The sequence below is a fragment of the Haemaphysalis longicornis genome, unplaced genomic scaffold (genome assembly GCF_048455015.1).
Source record: "Haemaphysalis longicornis isolate Haplotype H1 unplaced genomic scaffold, Haemaphysalis longicornis Haplotype H1 scaffold_8, whole genome shotgun sequence".
NCBI classification, from domain to species: Eukaryota; Metazoa; Arthropoda; class Arachnida; order Ixodida; family Ixodidae; genus Haemaphysalis; species Haemaphysalis longicornis.
Window position 1 is genome coordinate 73,921,055 of NW_027526445.1, and position 13,186 is coordinate 73,934,240.

The following is a 13,186-nucleotide window of genomic DNA, read 5'->3' on the forward strand; positions in this document are numbered from 1 at the left end:
GTATTAAACTGAGATCGGTAATATTGCCGCAAGCTATGCAATTTGTTTGTTTATTTACGGTTTGTTTTTACAGCCCGGCAGCGCCCGGCTCTGTTATCTGCATATCAAGCGAAGCGCGTGTTCCATTCTTTATTTTTTTGCCGCGTGGGTTATCTCATTCAGATAAGGAGAGTGCTTCACTCTAACGTCACTAGCCTAGAATAATTTCATTTGAACTACAATGTTCTGGAGTTAAATCGACGGTTCGAGAACCACTTGCGCCGAAAGATAAAAAGCCTGCAGAGCAGACGCCGCGGTATGCGATCCGCTTACTTTGGCCTGCACATGTCACTATGTTAACTGCTGCTTCGCCGCTTCAGTACTCTGATTTGTTAGGGGAGTACAAGTTCGCACCTACAAACTTGTTTTCCCTTCGAGACAACTCCATCATCTTTGGCTTCTTGACATCTGGTGAGGTGTGGGGTACAAGCACACTAAACCCTCTGCAAGTCGAAAAGCAAGCCCCAGCCATAGCAGCCGCCGACAGCAAGGGCTCCCATCTGAGCTCGATCGACTACCGGAGAAAGTGTAGAAAAAAAACGTCGCGAGCGGCAGCATGGTTAACCACGGCAAGCCTCCTGTGGTGCTGCAGCAACCTCAGGAGCCCTCAACATTCCCAGGATCCCCTGTAGAAGACCCGGAGGAGTGGCTGTACAAGCTGGAATGCGTCAGAAGTTTCAACCAATGGAGGGATGATGTAACCTTTAAGCAAGTGTTTTACTGGAAAAAGAGTATATGTATAACTCCCCCCCCCAGTTTTCATTCTGGTGTCATCGACTTACTATGCGCCGTCCAGGGCTCCTCTCCACCACCATTGACACCCCTTTCAGAACTATTTTCCCCCTCGCCTCCACCGATGCCCCTTTGGCAAGTTGCGCAGTCGGCTGTTCACGACGGTAGTGCGATTATCAGATGATTGTGAAAACTAAACAGAAGCACGGATGGGCGTTAAAAATTCACTGACGGCCACTACACTCCGTAATGACATTATATGTCATATATATGCTGCTCTGCTGCTACCTCGCGGTGCGTCGCTGCCGCCGGCCAGCATGTTGCCAATCATGTTTTAAACTCCTTCGCAAGTATCCCGTCGTACAGATTAGCCCCGCACGATCGAGCAGCGAGCATGTTGTAACATATCGTGTTTGAACCTCCCGAGCAAACGTCACGTATTTTGCATTAGCGGGAAATGGAGCAGCGTCTGGGAAACGTGTCAGGGGGAGGGCGTTCGTTGCAGGCGACACATGAAACATGGGTGAGGGAAGGGCAGTGAGAGAGATGACGCCGTAGCGGTACGTGTCACATTCCACTTCCCCCTTCACTACATGCTCCTCTGTTTTCTTCCTTTTGTCGCTGCTGTGTTTGCTAACACGGTTACGCGGATATAAACAGACACCGCTCCCGCAAAGCCCAGGTAACGGCTGGAAAAAGGGCTGCCCCGTAAAACGACCGAAACCCTCTCTCGGCGTTTCCACTCAAATTCACTTCGCAAAGTCGCTGCAAATCCTCCCCGGTTGAAGAGAAACTTCCCCAATTGGAAAGCCGGCTTGAGCCCGATATTGTTTTTCAGCATGGACGGCTTTCCCAGCGACATTTTCACGCCTAAGCCCTTATTCACACAGCTGTTTTTCACCCCGTCACGTCACCGTCACGTCAATGTCTTCCGTCATATGCAAAGGTTTTTCATGCGCTTTCTCGCCTAAAACTGTGCGACGGTGACGGGAGTCCGAGCTCTACGTTTCCGTCCCATCAACGCGACGTGACCACGCCTCCCGGTGGACCAGATAATCAGAAAACAAACATTTAAGGCTAAAGTTAGCAAAATTGAGCACAAACCATTTTCTTTACTTTTGAGATAAAGCACAGTCAATTCAAGGCTAAACTGATCACAGGGCAGACCACCTTGTACTCTGATGGAGAGCTCCAGTACCATGGAGGAATGTCCAGTACGAACGCAACTCCGTTTACAGCTCCGTCGCGGCTTCTTGAGGTGATGGTGTTGTGATGTAGAAGGTGATGGCAGTGTGAAGAGGGCTAATTATGCGCCATCAGCGGTTGCCACTTCATGCGTGCAGGTTTTGCGGGTAGAAAAAAAGGACATGCACGCACAGCCAGACTTCATGCCACTACCGATGAAATGCCGGTTTTGCTCGTGGGAAATTTAAATAAATTACATGGGTGTGGGTTGATGTGTTACACAGACATCTTACACACACAGTAATACGAATACGAAGGGGAAGGAAGACGGACCGCCACATGGTTTTACGAGAGAACAGTTCTAAAGGGCTTCCAGGTTTTAAATTGTTATGGGACGAATGCATGGTGTTCGTTTGGACGAAGAATAGCAACAATTGAAGCGTTGACCCGAACGCAATAGCGAATGGGTGAAAAAAATACCGGAAAGCTGCTAGCATCACCGTCACCGCTTCAAGTTCAGCTTGTCGAACAGCGGCGAATCCCTCGCGGATCAGCGGCAAATTGCCCGCTTGTAACGCCAGTGTGAGCCAATATTATTTCTTCAGAAGGCTTTCAGGGGATATTTTCGACGGCGTCTGTCACTTATAAGCATGCGAACATGTCTGGTTGCCGTTTTATGCTTCCGCAGGTTTTTAGGGGAGAATTATGTGAGGGAGGAGGGCAGGCGTGCACGAGCAGTTATAGGTTTCATGCCCGCACAGATGGATGACATCTTCGTTGGCCTGGTGCAAGGTTTAAACGCGGACGTTACACGGACCAATGGTACCTGTTCGGAGTCTTTAGTTGTTGAGCGGATTGGGTTTTTGTGTGAGGCTGTGTTCAGATTACCGACGAAAAACCCGTAAGCCTAAAAAAAGCCTAAAAATGCCATTTCACGCAGTTCGGTTGGCGGAGACGTGAAATATTGTCATTCTTTAAAGTTATTACGACGGTTGCGGCAAAATTATGAACCCGGGCTTATACAAACAGTAACGTGCTTACGGCGCGGGAATGACAAAGACAATTCCATGTTTATGTGCCAGAACAAAGCTTGGATTCGTCAGAGGTTCATTCAGCTGATTGGCTAGGAAATATGCTCCATCGCAAGTTAAAGATAAAAGCGTTTTGTTTGGTGCACTCCGTGGACTTGGAAGGGCACTATATTGTTCTACCTCGCAGCCTCGGCTCAAGTCTGGTTTGAAAATCACGAGAGCTCGGTGGCACCATGAAGCATGTTCAAAACTGAATTTTTGGAAACCTTCCCAACTACTGTACTGCGGAAAGAACGAGCTGAGCTGTCGTTGGAGACACGAATCCCATACCCTGACGAAGGTGTTCTACGGTTCGCTGAGGAGATGAAGATGCTGTTCAGCAAAGGTTACCCGAAATGGCAGAAGAGAAGAAAGTGCGGTTTCTGATGCTAGGAGTTAAACAGGAGCTCAGCGCTGGACTCATTCGCAACCCCAAAAACCTTCCCTGAGTTCGTGGCCGAGGGTTCGATGATCGAGAGGACCCTGGACATGCGTTCGATGCTGTACGATCGACCACTCAAAGCTATATTGCAAACCCCGTCAAAGCCCGTGGATTTGCAACAGAATGCTTACGGAAAAGAATTCGCGCCATTGTTTGCGAAGAACTGAAGAAACTTTCCTCAACCACGCCGCACCCCGAAGCCACCTTCCTCACGAATGGGATCGGAGAAGAAATCCAACACGCACTGGGGACTCCTATGCGTCGGAAGGACGCCGCGAACAACAAGCTATCACATATTACAACGTACGTTTGGTTTTCAAGTTTGCACGCAACTGAAATCTGATTGGGGGGGGGGACGATTATTCTCAGATATGTGCTTTTTTTTTGCTAAGTACTTAGGGAGAACAGCAACGTTATAGCGAAACTATGGATAATTGGAGATTTGCCTAAAGCATCATTACGAAAACATTTTTCCAAGACATCCAGTGAAAATACATTTCCATATTCTAGGGAAAATAAATACCGGAAACTGCGAGTCCCAATGAAGCATTACCCGCATAGAGACGCATATTTTTAAGAGCAATAACAGATAAGACACACCAAAGGGCCTCTCCTGGTGAGCAGCGTGACGCAGAGCACATGCACATGAGCCGTGAACCCAATTACAAGGGTCATCCAATCAACAAAAGCATTTTGTTCTAAACAACCAACATGAGAACCAGCCCGCCAGGCCGTCACCTTAAAAAAGTGCGACGTCAGCGATAACAGGGGCGCGGTGGGAGAGGTGGTCAAAGTGCGCAGTTGCCTCGACAGCCATGGAGCGGAAGCCCCTTTTCTACACGCTTGGTCGACGTTTGTAGCGTGGCTCGGAGACCGTTACTTGGAGTTCTTCTTTATTTTGTTTCCTTAAGTGAAAAATACTTTAGATATTACCTTACACCTTAGAGGGGGTACCTTATGCACTAACGTAAGCCATATTTTTAAGCACGGTCGCATCTTGCATTTTCAAAAGTACAGATGCGCGTCATACGGCTGAAATTGTAGCGGAAAGGCATTTCAAATCTGTCGCGGCACCTAAACCCATGAAGATGAAAAAGTGACATCAAGGGTACTGTGCGCGAAAAGTCCGGGGGTGACAGATGAGATTCGACATTCCTGCTCCAGGAGGATACATGACGACTTTTCGGGCGTGCTGTCAAATGGTTTGTGGGACATTTAAAGAGTAGACATACAGCTTGGCGATTCAAAAAAATCTATAAGCCAGATTGTATATTTAATGCCGATATATGACGTGGTTAGTGTATTCTGCATTAGTAAATCACGCGTCGGCCGTTATCGCATTGTCTTGAATTGATTGTTCACACATGTGTTATGCGGGTTTGAAAGACACCATGCGCATTATTATTTCACCCTACCGAAAGATTGATGAACTAGTAGTCTCACATCTATAGGAGCGCGGCGGAGAGGACGCGTTCGGAGCCACACAGTGATTAGACAACACAAGAATAGCTGTCTGAAACGGGCGCACGTCCTTTTCACAAGGCATTTGCCTTGAGCGTGCAATTCCAATAATATGGTGGTGGCTCCGTTCTCATATTGATACGCCAGCCATGACAGCTTTACAAGCAGTTGCCGAATTCAACGTCTGACACAGACTCACAGTAGTGATGACTTCTATAAATTGCACTCCATGATGAATAGTTCCTAACCTGTCCAACAACTACAATTCACTAACACTACAAAATCACATGTGCTGGAGTGATGAAATTGTCATTGCAAGTGTTCATAAAAAGTATGGTAGCAAAATCTTTATACCTCCCGTCAGAATATTTATTTGCAACAACACGAAAGTTTTAATAAAATGGAAAACCTACAAGGATTTTTTTGTTTGTAAATTTTAGAAATTAACGCGAAAAATTAGCGTTTTTTATTATATATTGATAAAAATTTGAAAGCAGGTTTAGCAACAAAAACGACAATATAAAGAAACAATTGTTTCGAGAAAACCTAACTACAAATCAACGACAATAAAATTTGGGCGTTACATCAAGAATAGTGGCTGCAGTTTTTAAATTTCACCCTTGTAATCTAATAATACTTCTAAAGTGCACACCGTTTCTTTAAAGGGTTAATTATTATAACGTGTTGCACATGTACTGGGCCCTAGACAAAAAAACTGAAAAGCATGTTTATATTAAAAACTCGGTAACCGGACTGGGAAATAGCAAAGAGTATGCTTGATGCTGAAAACGTTTTAACTGAAACTTTGGAAAAATTCTAAACACCTAAACAACCTTCCACTTGATTAGAGGGCCCTATTGGGGTGGGGCAAAAGCGAGTAGCTTGATTGCACAAAGCGTGCGGTTTATCAAGCCACAATTGCGCCCTACAAAAAAGTATACATGAGTTGTTTTTTGTGCTTGCTGCGGAAGACATGGCCCCGCCGCAATTAATTAGACTGCACGTATCCAACGATCATTTCGAGGGTTGTAAAAGAGTGAGGGTGTTTTCTATATGGGACGGCGATGGTCCAGGCCAATGAGGTAGAACACCGAATAAAAGAATTTCACGTGTTTCTCGCGCCGAAGAAATTTTGGGCCTGTGTGACGAGGACTACTAGATATCCCTGGGTTATTTGAGACCATCTGGTTCTCGTTATATTGCGCGGAAACCTCACTAATACTGCCATCGTGTTTCCCGTCTAAGAGAAACATTCACAGCGGCTGAAAGGAAACACACATACTATTTCTCAGCCGCGCGAAGCCCTAGCCACGGCGCTACCACGTCAGGAAGAATTGGAATCAGATCTCTGCGTTGTGAGAAAAGCATATTGCCGCGGACCATGTATGGGCTTGCTTATTTATTGTTTGTTTTTACTGCCGGGCCACGCCCGGCTGTGTTATCTGCGTTCCAAGCAAAGGGCGTCCTCTATTCTTTATTTTTATGCCGCACGGGCTATCACATTCAGATCAGCAAACTGTTTCGCCCTAACGTCACTATCCCAGAATAATCGTCTGTGATCTACAATGTTCTGGATGTGAATCGACGGTTCCTCAAACTCTCGCGCCGAAAGATAAAAGCCTGCACAGCAGACACCGCGGCATTCGATTCTGCGACGCTCGCCGACGCAAGTCACTTTGTTGACGGCTGCTTCGCCGCCTCCGTATTCTTTTGAGTTGTTAGGGGAGCACAAGTTCGCTCCAATAAACGTGTTTCTCCTTCAAGACAACTGCGTCGTCCTTGGCTTCGTGACATCTGGTGGAGGTGCTGGGTACTCACACTTTATGCTCTCTACGACATCTGGAAGCCGCCAAGCCAGCCCAACCAGAGAAAGCCCCCAACTGCAAGGATTGCTACCCGAGTTCGGTTTGATGCCAGAAGGGCCCAAGAACAGGAACGCTGCAACCAACACCATGGTGCAAGAAACAACGTCGCCAATCGTCCTGCAGCAGCCCCGGGAACCGCCATCGTTCCGGGGAGCCCCCGCTGAAGACCCCTAAGAATGGTTGGAGAAGCTGGAGCGCGTCCGCATCTTCAACAGGTGGGATGACGAAGAAACTTTCCGGCATGTCTTCTTTTACTTAGAAGATGCTGCTCGAACTTGGTTCGAGAACCATGAGAGTCCTTTGACCGACTGGGCTCAATTCAAAAGGGAGTTCCTTAAGACCTTCACTACCGTTGTGAGAAAAGAGCGAGGTGCGCTTTTGCTTACAACTCGAACGCAGCACCCCAACGAAGGTGTCGTGACCTTCGTTGAGGAGATGAAGCGACTTTTTCGCCGTGCGGACCCCGAAATGACCGAAGAAAAGAAGCTCAGGTTTCTAATGCGAGGAGTGAATCAAGAGCTTTTTGCTTGTCTAGTCCGTAACCCGCCGAAGACGGTGGCTGAATTCGCGTCTGAGGCGGCCGCGATGGAGAAGACACTAGAAATTTGAACGAGGCAATACGACCGCCCTGTCAACGCGTGTTCTCGGAGACCATCGGTGCCCCAACTGGAAGCTCCGATACATTGCGCGAGACCATTCGAGCAGTGGTCAAAGAGGATCTTCAGAAGCTTTTTCCAACAACGCCACCACCTCAAGTGCCTTCCCTGACTGACGTCATCCGTGAAGAGGTTCAACAGGCGCTGGGAACTTCTATGCCTTCAGAAGCACCCCGTCAGCCTTAAGCGATGACCTACTCCGCAGCTCTTCTTCAACCCCGCCCTGCTCCAACCCGTCGTCAAGAGGCCCAGCCATACCGCCGTCCAATGCCGCCCGCCGGACGCCCTGTAGACCAATACCAGACGCCAAGAAAGACCGACGTGTGGCGAAGAGGCCGACCACATCTACCGACTACCGACCAAGAGGCCGACCACTGCGGAGAGGCCGACCACATCTACCGTCGCTGCCCTTACAAGAGGCTTGGTCGGCGAGGATTCTCCGTCGACGCACCACGCCCCCGACCCGGCCAGCGCCCTACTGAGATCGACGAATACCTGTCCAACACGAACCGAGGACCTGCCCGCTTCAACCGTTCGCTATCGCCCTACTGGTACCAGTCGCCAAACCGCCATAACACCGCCGACTTCTCACGTGGAAGGTCCCCCAGCCCATGCGGGGGAAACTAAAAGCAGCAACGTCTGGAGGTGAAGTTGCAGAACGGCAAAAAAACGAAAACCTTCCAAAGACGCATGGCCGCACCGAACACCGTACCTACAGCCCAACGACTCGACCTAACCCGGACGTGACTCCCGAACCCGACGACGACACGACGCGACGCGTACCCGAAACGACAGAGCCTGCCGCTGAGAAGATGACGAGAATGACGACGCATGATGCCCGACCGTCAACACGTACAAGCCGAGATACAACGCCCCGACGCAACAAAAACTCCAGGAAAGCGGCATCCGACGTCCAGTTGTCCATCGAGGGCTTTGAGGTAGTCGCCCTCATCGACACGGTAGCCGACTACTCGGTAATGAGCGGATCATTCGCGTCGAAGCTGAAGAAGGTTACGACAACATGGGACGGTCCGCATATACGCACAGCAGGAGGCCATCTCGTAACGCCAAGTGGAACGTGCACATCACGCGTCACCATAGGCGGCACCACGTACCCTGCTGAGTTCGTTATTTTGCCTAACTGCTCCCGCGACGTAATTCTCGGAATGGACTTTTTGACGAACAACGGCGCAATAATTGATCTGCAGACCAAGTCGATAACCTTTTCTTCCGATCACTCCACGACGCCGCAGCCGTGCCCCGATCACCGTGCTGCTGTCAGGATCGCCGACGATCACATCACCCTGCCACCCCGCGCAAGCTTGCTGATCGCCGTCTACTGTGAGGATGCTGCTTCTGACATCGACGCTATCGTAGAGAGTGATCGAAGGTTGCTGCTCGACCGTGGTGTCTCCGTCGCAAGAGGCATTGCGCACTTTAAGCAGCGCCAATCTCACGTTTTGGTCACTAATTTCACCGAAGAGTACCAGCATTTAAACAAGAGAGCTGCACTTCCGTTCCGCGAAGAAACGCAAGAAGCAAGTGACGTGATCGCGGTCGCCGACTTTGAACGCACACCCGATGACACCTTCAAGCTTCCGCACCCCTTCGACGTGAATCCCGCGCTACCGCAAGAACAACGGAACAAACTATTGGCTTTGCTGCGTCGCTACAGCTGGTGTTTTTCGTCAAACTCGAAACTACGTCAGACACCCCTAGCGAAGCACCGTATTATAACTGAAGATGGAGCCCGACCTACCCGACAGTCACCATACCGCTTCTCTTCACACGAACGGAAAGCCATCCGGACTCAAGTCGACGACATGCTCAGCGACGACATTATACAGCCATCGAAAAGCCCCTGGGCTGCGCCGGTCGTACTCGTCAAGAAAAAAGACGGCACATTAAAGTTCTGCGTTGACTACCGGCGACTAAACAAAATCACCAAAAAGGACGTGTATCCCCTGCCACGAATCGACGACGCCCTTGACTACCTCTGCCATGCCAAGTACTTCTCATCGATGGATTTGAAGACCGGCTACTGGCAAATTGAAGTGGACGAGAGAGACCGAGAGAAGACTGCGTTTATAACCCCGGACGGCCTATACGAGTTCAAGGTGATGCCTTTTAGGCTGTGCACGGCGCCAGCAACGTTTCAGAGAGTCATGGACACTGTGCTAGCTGGCCTGAAGTGGCAAACTTGCCTCGTATACCTCGACGACGGTGTGGTATTCGCCTGGAATTTCGACGAACACCTTGCAAGGTTGGAGTCTGTACTCGAGGCCATTCGTACATCGGGGTTAACGCTGAAGCCTGAAAAGTGTCGTTTCGCGTATGAGGAGGTGAATTTCTTGGGCCACGTCATCAACCCCGCGGGAGTCCTACCTGACCCAGCAAAAACTTCGGCCATTGCGAACTGCCCAAAGCCGAAAGACAAGAAGGGCGTGCGAAGATTTCTCGGACTGTGCGCATACTACTACTACCGTCGCTTCGTCGCAAACTTCGCCCGCATTGCAGAGCCACTCACACGGTTGACGAATGATAGCACGCCTTTTAGCGGGGAAAACGACCAAGAAAAGACATTCTGCGAGCTGCAAAAACGCCTGCAAAGCCCTCCCGTGCTCGCTCATTTCGATGAAAACGCCGAAACAGAAATGCACACCGACGCCAGCGATATAGGCTTGGGTGCCGTTCTCGTCCAATTGCAAAGCGCTGGCGAAAAAGTAATCGCCTTTGCAAGCCGTGGTCTGTCGAAGGAGGAGAAAAATTACTCCGCCTCTGAAAAAGAGTGCCTCGCAATTATATGGGCCATTTCAAAATTTCGCCCATACGCGTATGGAAGACCATTCAAGGTTGTGACAGACCACCATGCGCTGTGTTGGCTCGCGAAATTCAAGGACCCCTCTGGCCGTCTTGGTAGATGGAGCTTGCGCCTACAAGAGTTCGACGTTACAATCGTCTAATAATCCGGCAGGAGACACTCCGACGCCGACTGCCTGTCCCGCGCCCCCGTCGACCCGCCACCACTAGACTGCGATGAAGACAGCGCGTTTTTCGGAGTCGTTACGGAGAGCGACCTAGCCGCCCAGCAGCGTGCCGACCCCGACTTGCGCGTCATGATCGACTACCTCGAAGGACGAAATGTCGCCGTGCCTAGGTCGTTCAAGCGGAACTTGCCAGCATTCAGCCTCAAAAACTCAGTCCTCGTAAAGAAGAATTTCAGCCCCGGAACGAGAACGCATTACCTACTTGTCATCCCTGCAGAGCGCCGTGACAAAATTTTGGAAGCGTGCCACTTCCGGACATCTAAGCACAGCTCGCACTATTGCAAAAATCAAGGCGAAGTACTTCTGTCCCCGCCTTAAATCCGACGTCACCCACCACGTTCGGAGTTGCCGTGACTGCCAGCGACGAAAAACGCCGCCGACACGACCCGCCGGCTTTCTGCAACCGATCGCCGTCCCGTCAAGGCCCTCTATCAACAGATAGTAATGGACCTTCTAGGCCCGTTCCCTACGTCACTATCACATAACAAGTGGATTGTCGTGGCGACAGACTACATGACGCGCTACGCAGAGACCGCCGCTCTTCCGTGGGGCACTGCACAGGAAGTCGCAAAGTTCTTCTTAAGCCAAGTTGTGCTGCGACATGGAGCCCCGAAAGTCCTAATCACGGACCGCGGAACAGCCTTTACTGCGGAGCTGATGCAAGGAATATTACGCTACAGCAACACGGATCACAGAAGAACGACGGCGCACCACCCTCAAACGAACGGACTAACAGAACGTCTGAACAAGACAATCGCAGATATGCTGTCAATGTACGTTGATGTTGAACATAAGACTTGGGACGAAGTGCTCCCGAATACGAAGTGGGCTTCTCGAAGATGGAGACGTCTTCGCCAGTGCGATGGCCGTTTCTTCGGCTTTTTGGTTTTTTGTTTGTACGATGCTTTTGGTTTTTACGGTCACTGTGCGAACGACATCGCGAGAGCCGTCAATGACACTGCTGTGGCTGGATTGGACGCGTAGTGGGCCACGTCCGTGAATTGCACATGCGAGTGGTAAGAGTATTTCCCTTGCAGGAATACACCCCGTGCTTGTCTGCTCTGTGCGTGATGCTCATGATGCATGTTCCGCGGGAGCGGAGCAACCCTTTTGAGCGTGCGGATGTCCTGGGGCACAGGTTGCGGACGACGGTTGCTGGCGTCCGCTATGCTGTAGCCTAGCTGCCTCAGTACCGTGCAACTGGTCGAAATTTGTCTGAGCCGCACTAGTTGGCTGGCAACGTGAACATCAATGATCTCCCGCACCTTGTTGTGCACCCCGAGCGCTTCTAGCTTGCTATTGGTGGTGTGAGGAGGAAGGCCTCTCGCTTGCTTGTACGCTTTCCGCAGTAGTATGTCAAGTTGGTGCAATTCCCTCGGTATCAGTGGGAGGTAAGGCGTAGAGTACACCACGCGGCTGACAACCAGTGCTTGCACACAGGGTGCTGTTCTTCTTCAACGTACCGATGCCTCCTCGGAAAGTGTTGCCGCTTACGCGATGCGCACTTTGTACCTGCTCAAAACAACTATACCACAGCAGAGAAAGAGTTCTTTGCTGATGTCTGGGCTGTGCAAATATTGCGACCTTACTAGTACAGGCGGCATTTCTCGTTGGTAAAGGACCTTTGCTGGTTATTGTCTATTAAAAATGTCCCGTTACATCTTGGCCGCCAATTCTGCATTTGCAGATGGATGACTACTCTCTAACTTACAAGTCGGAAGAACCCAAAAGGATGCTGACGCTCTAGTCCATTGTCCAGAGTCATAACCACGAGATACTCTAACTTCTTTCAATTCCGCAGCATTGCCCAGGGCACCTCTGCACATCACCAGAAAAGATCTTCCTTCAAACATTGTATCTTTATAACGCGATAAAACGTTCTGCCGGCAACTCATCAACCAACTGAAAGGTGCAGTATCACCACCCAATGGATGTTCCCGCGAGAACTAAACAACTTTTGTATTGTGAATGCTGGAGGTCTTTACTGCCTCAACTATCACTCCACCGGCGACAGATGGGTTCCAGTCATCCCTCGCTGTATTCGGAACCATATCTTAGAAGTTTTTTTTATGACGACGCGACAGCTGTACATCTTGCTTTCCACAAGACTTACGACCGAATCAAAAGCCATTTCGTTTGGCCGCGGATTTCGGCCAGCGTCGCTAAATATTTTGCGTCATGCCCTTTGTGCCAGCTTCTTAAACGAACAAACTCGGCCTCTGCAGGGATGGTACAACCTCTTGCTTGTCCTCCTGCTCCAAGTGACATTGTTTGCATCGACCTGTATGAACCTCCTCCTCTAATGCAGACTGATTATCGGTGGATCGTGACCGCTGTAGACCATTTGACCGGGTATGCGGAAACTGCCCCTCTCCATACTGGTTGCACTTCCGAAGTTGGAGATTTTGTCCCTCCAAGCTATCTTTTTGCGCCTTGGACCTCGTCGCACTCTTTTAAGCGGTTGTGGCATAACATTCTCAAAAAGCGTGGTTGTGCGGGCTTGTTGGTAAATATTTGACAGACAATAACAGTGCTTAAACGGGACGCAAGAAAGATTGACAAGACAAGCGCTGACAAGACAAGCAGCGCTTCTCTTGTCAATCTTTCTTGCGCTCCGTTTAAGCGCTGTTTTGTCTGGCATAACATTCCTTTCGACAGTCCTTGCGGAAGTTCTCTGATCAGCCGGTAT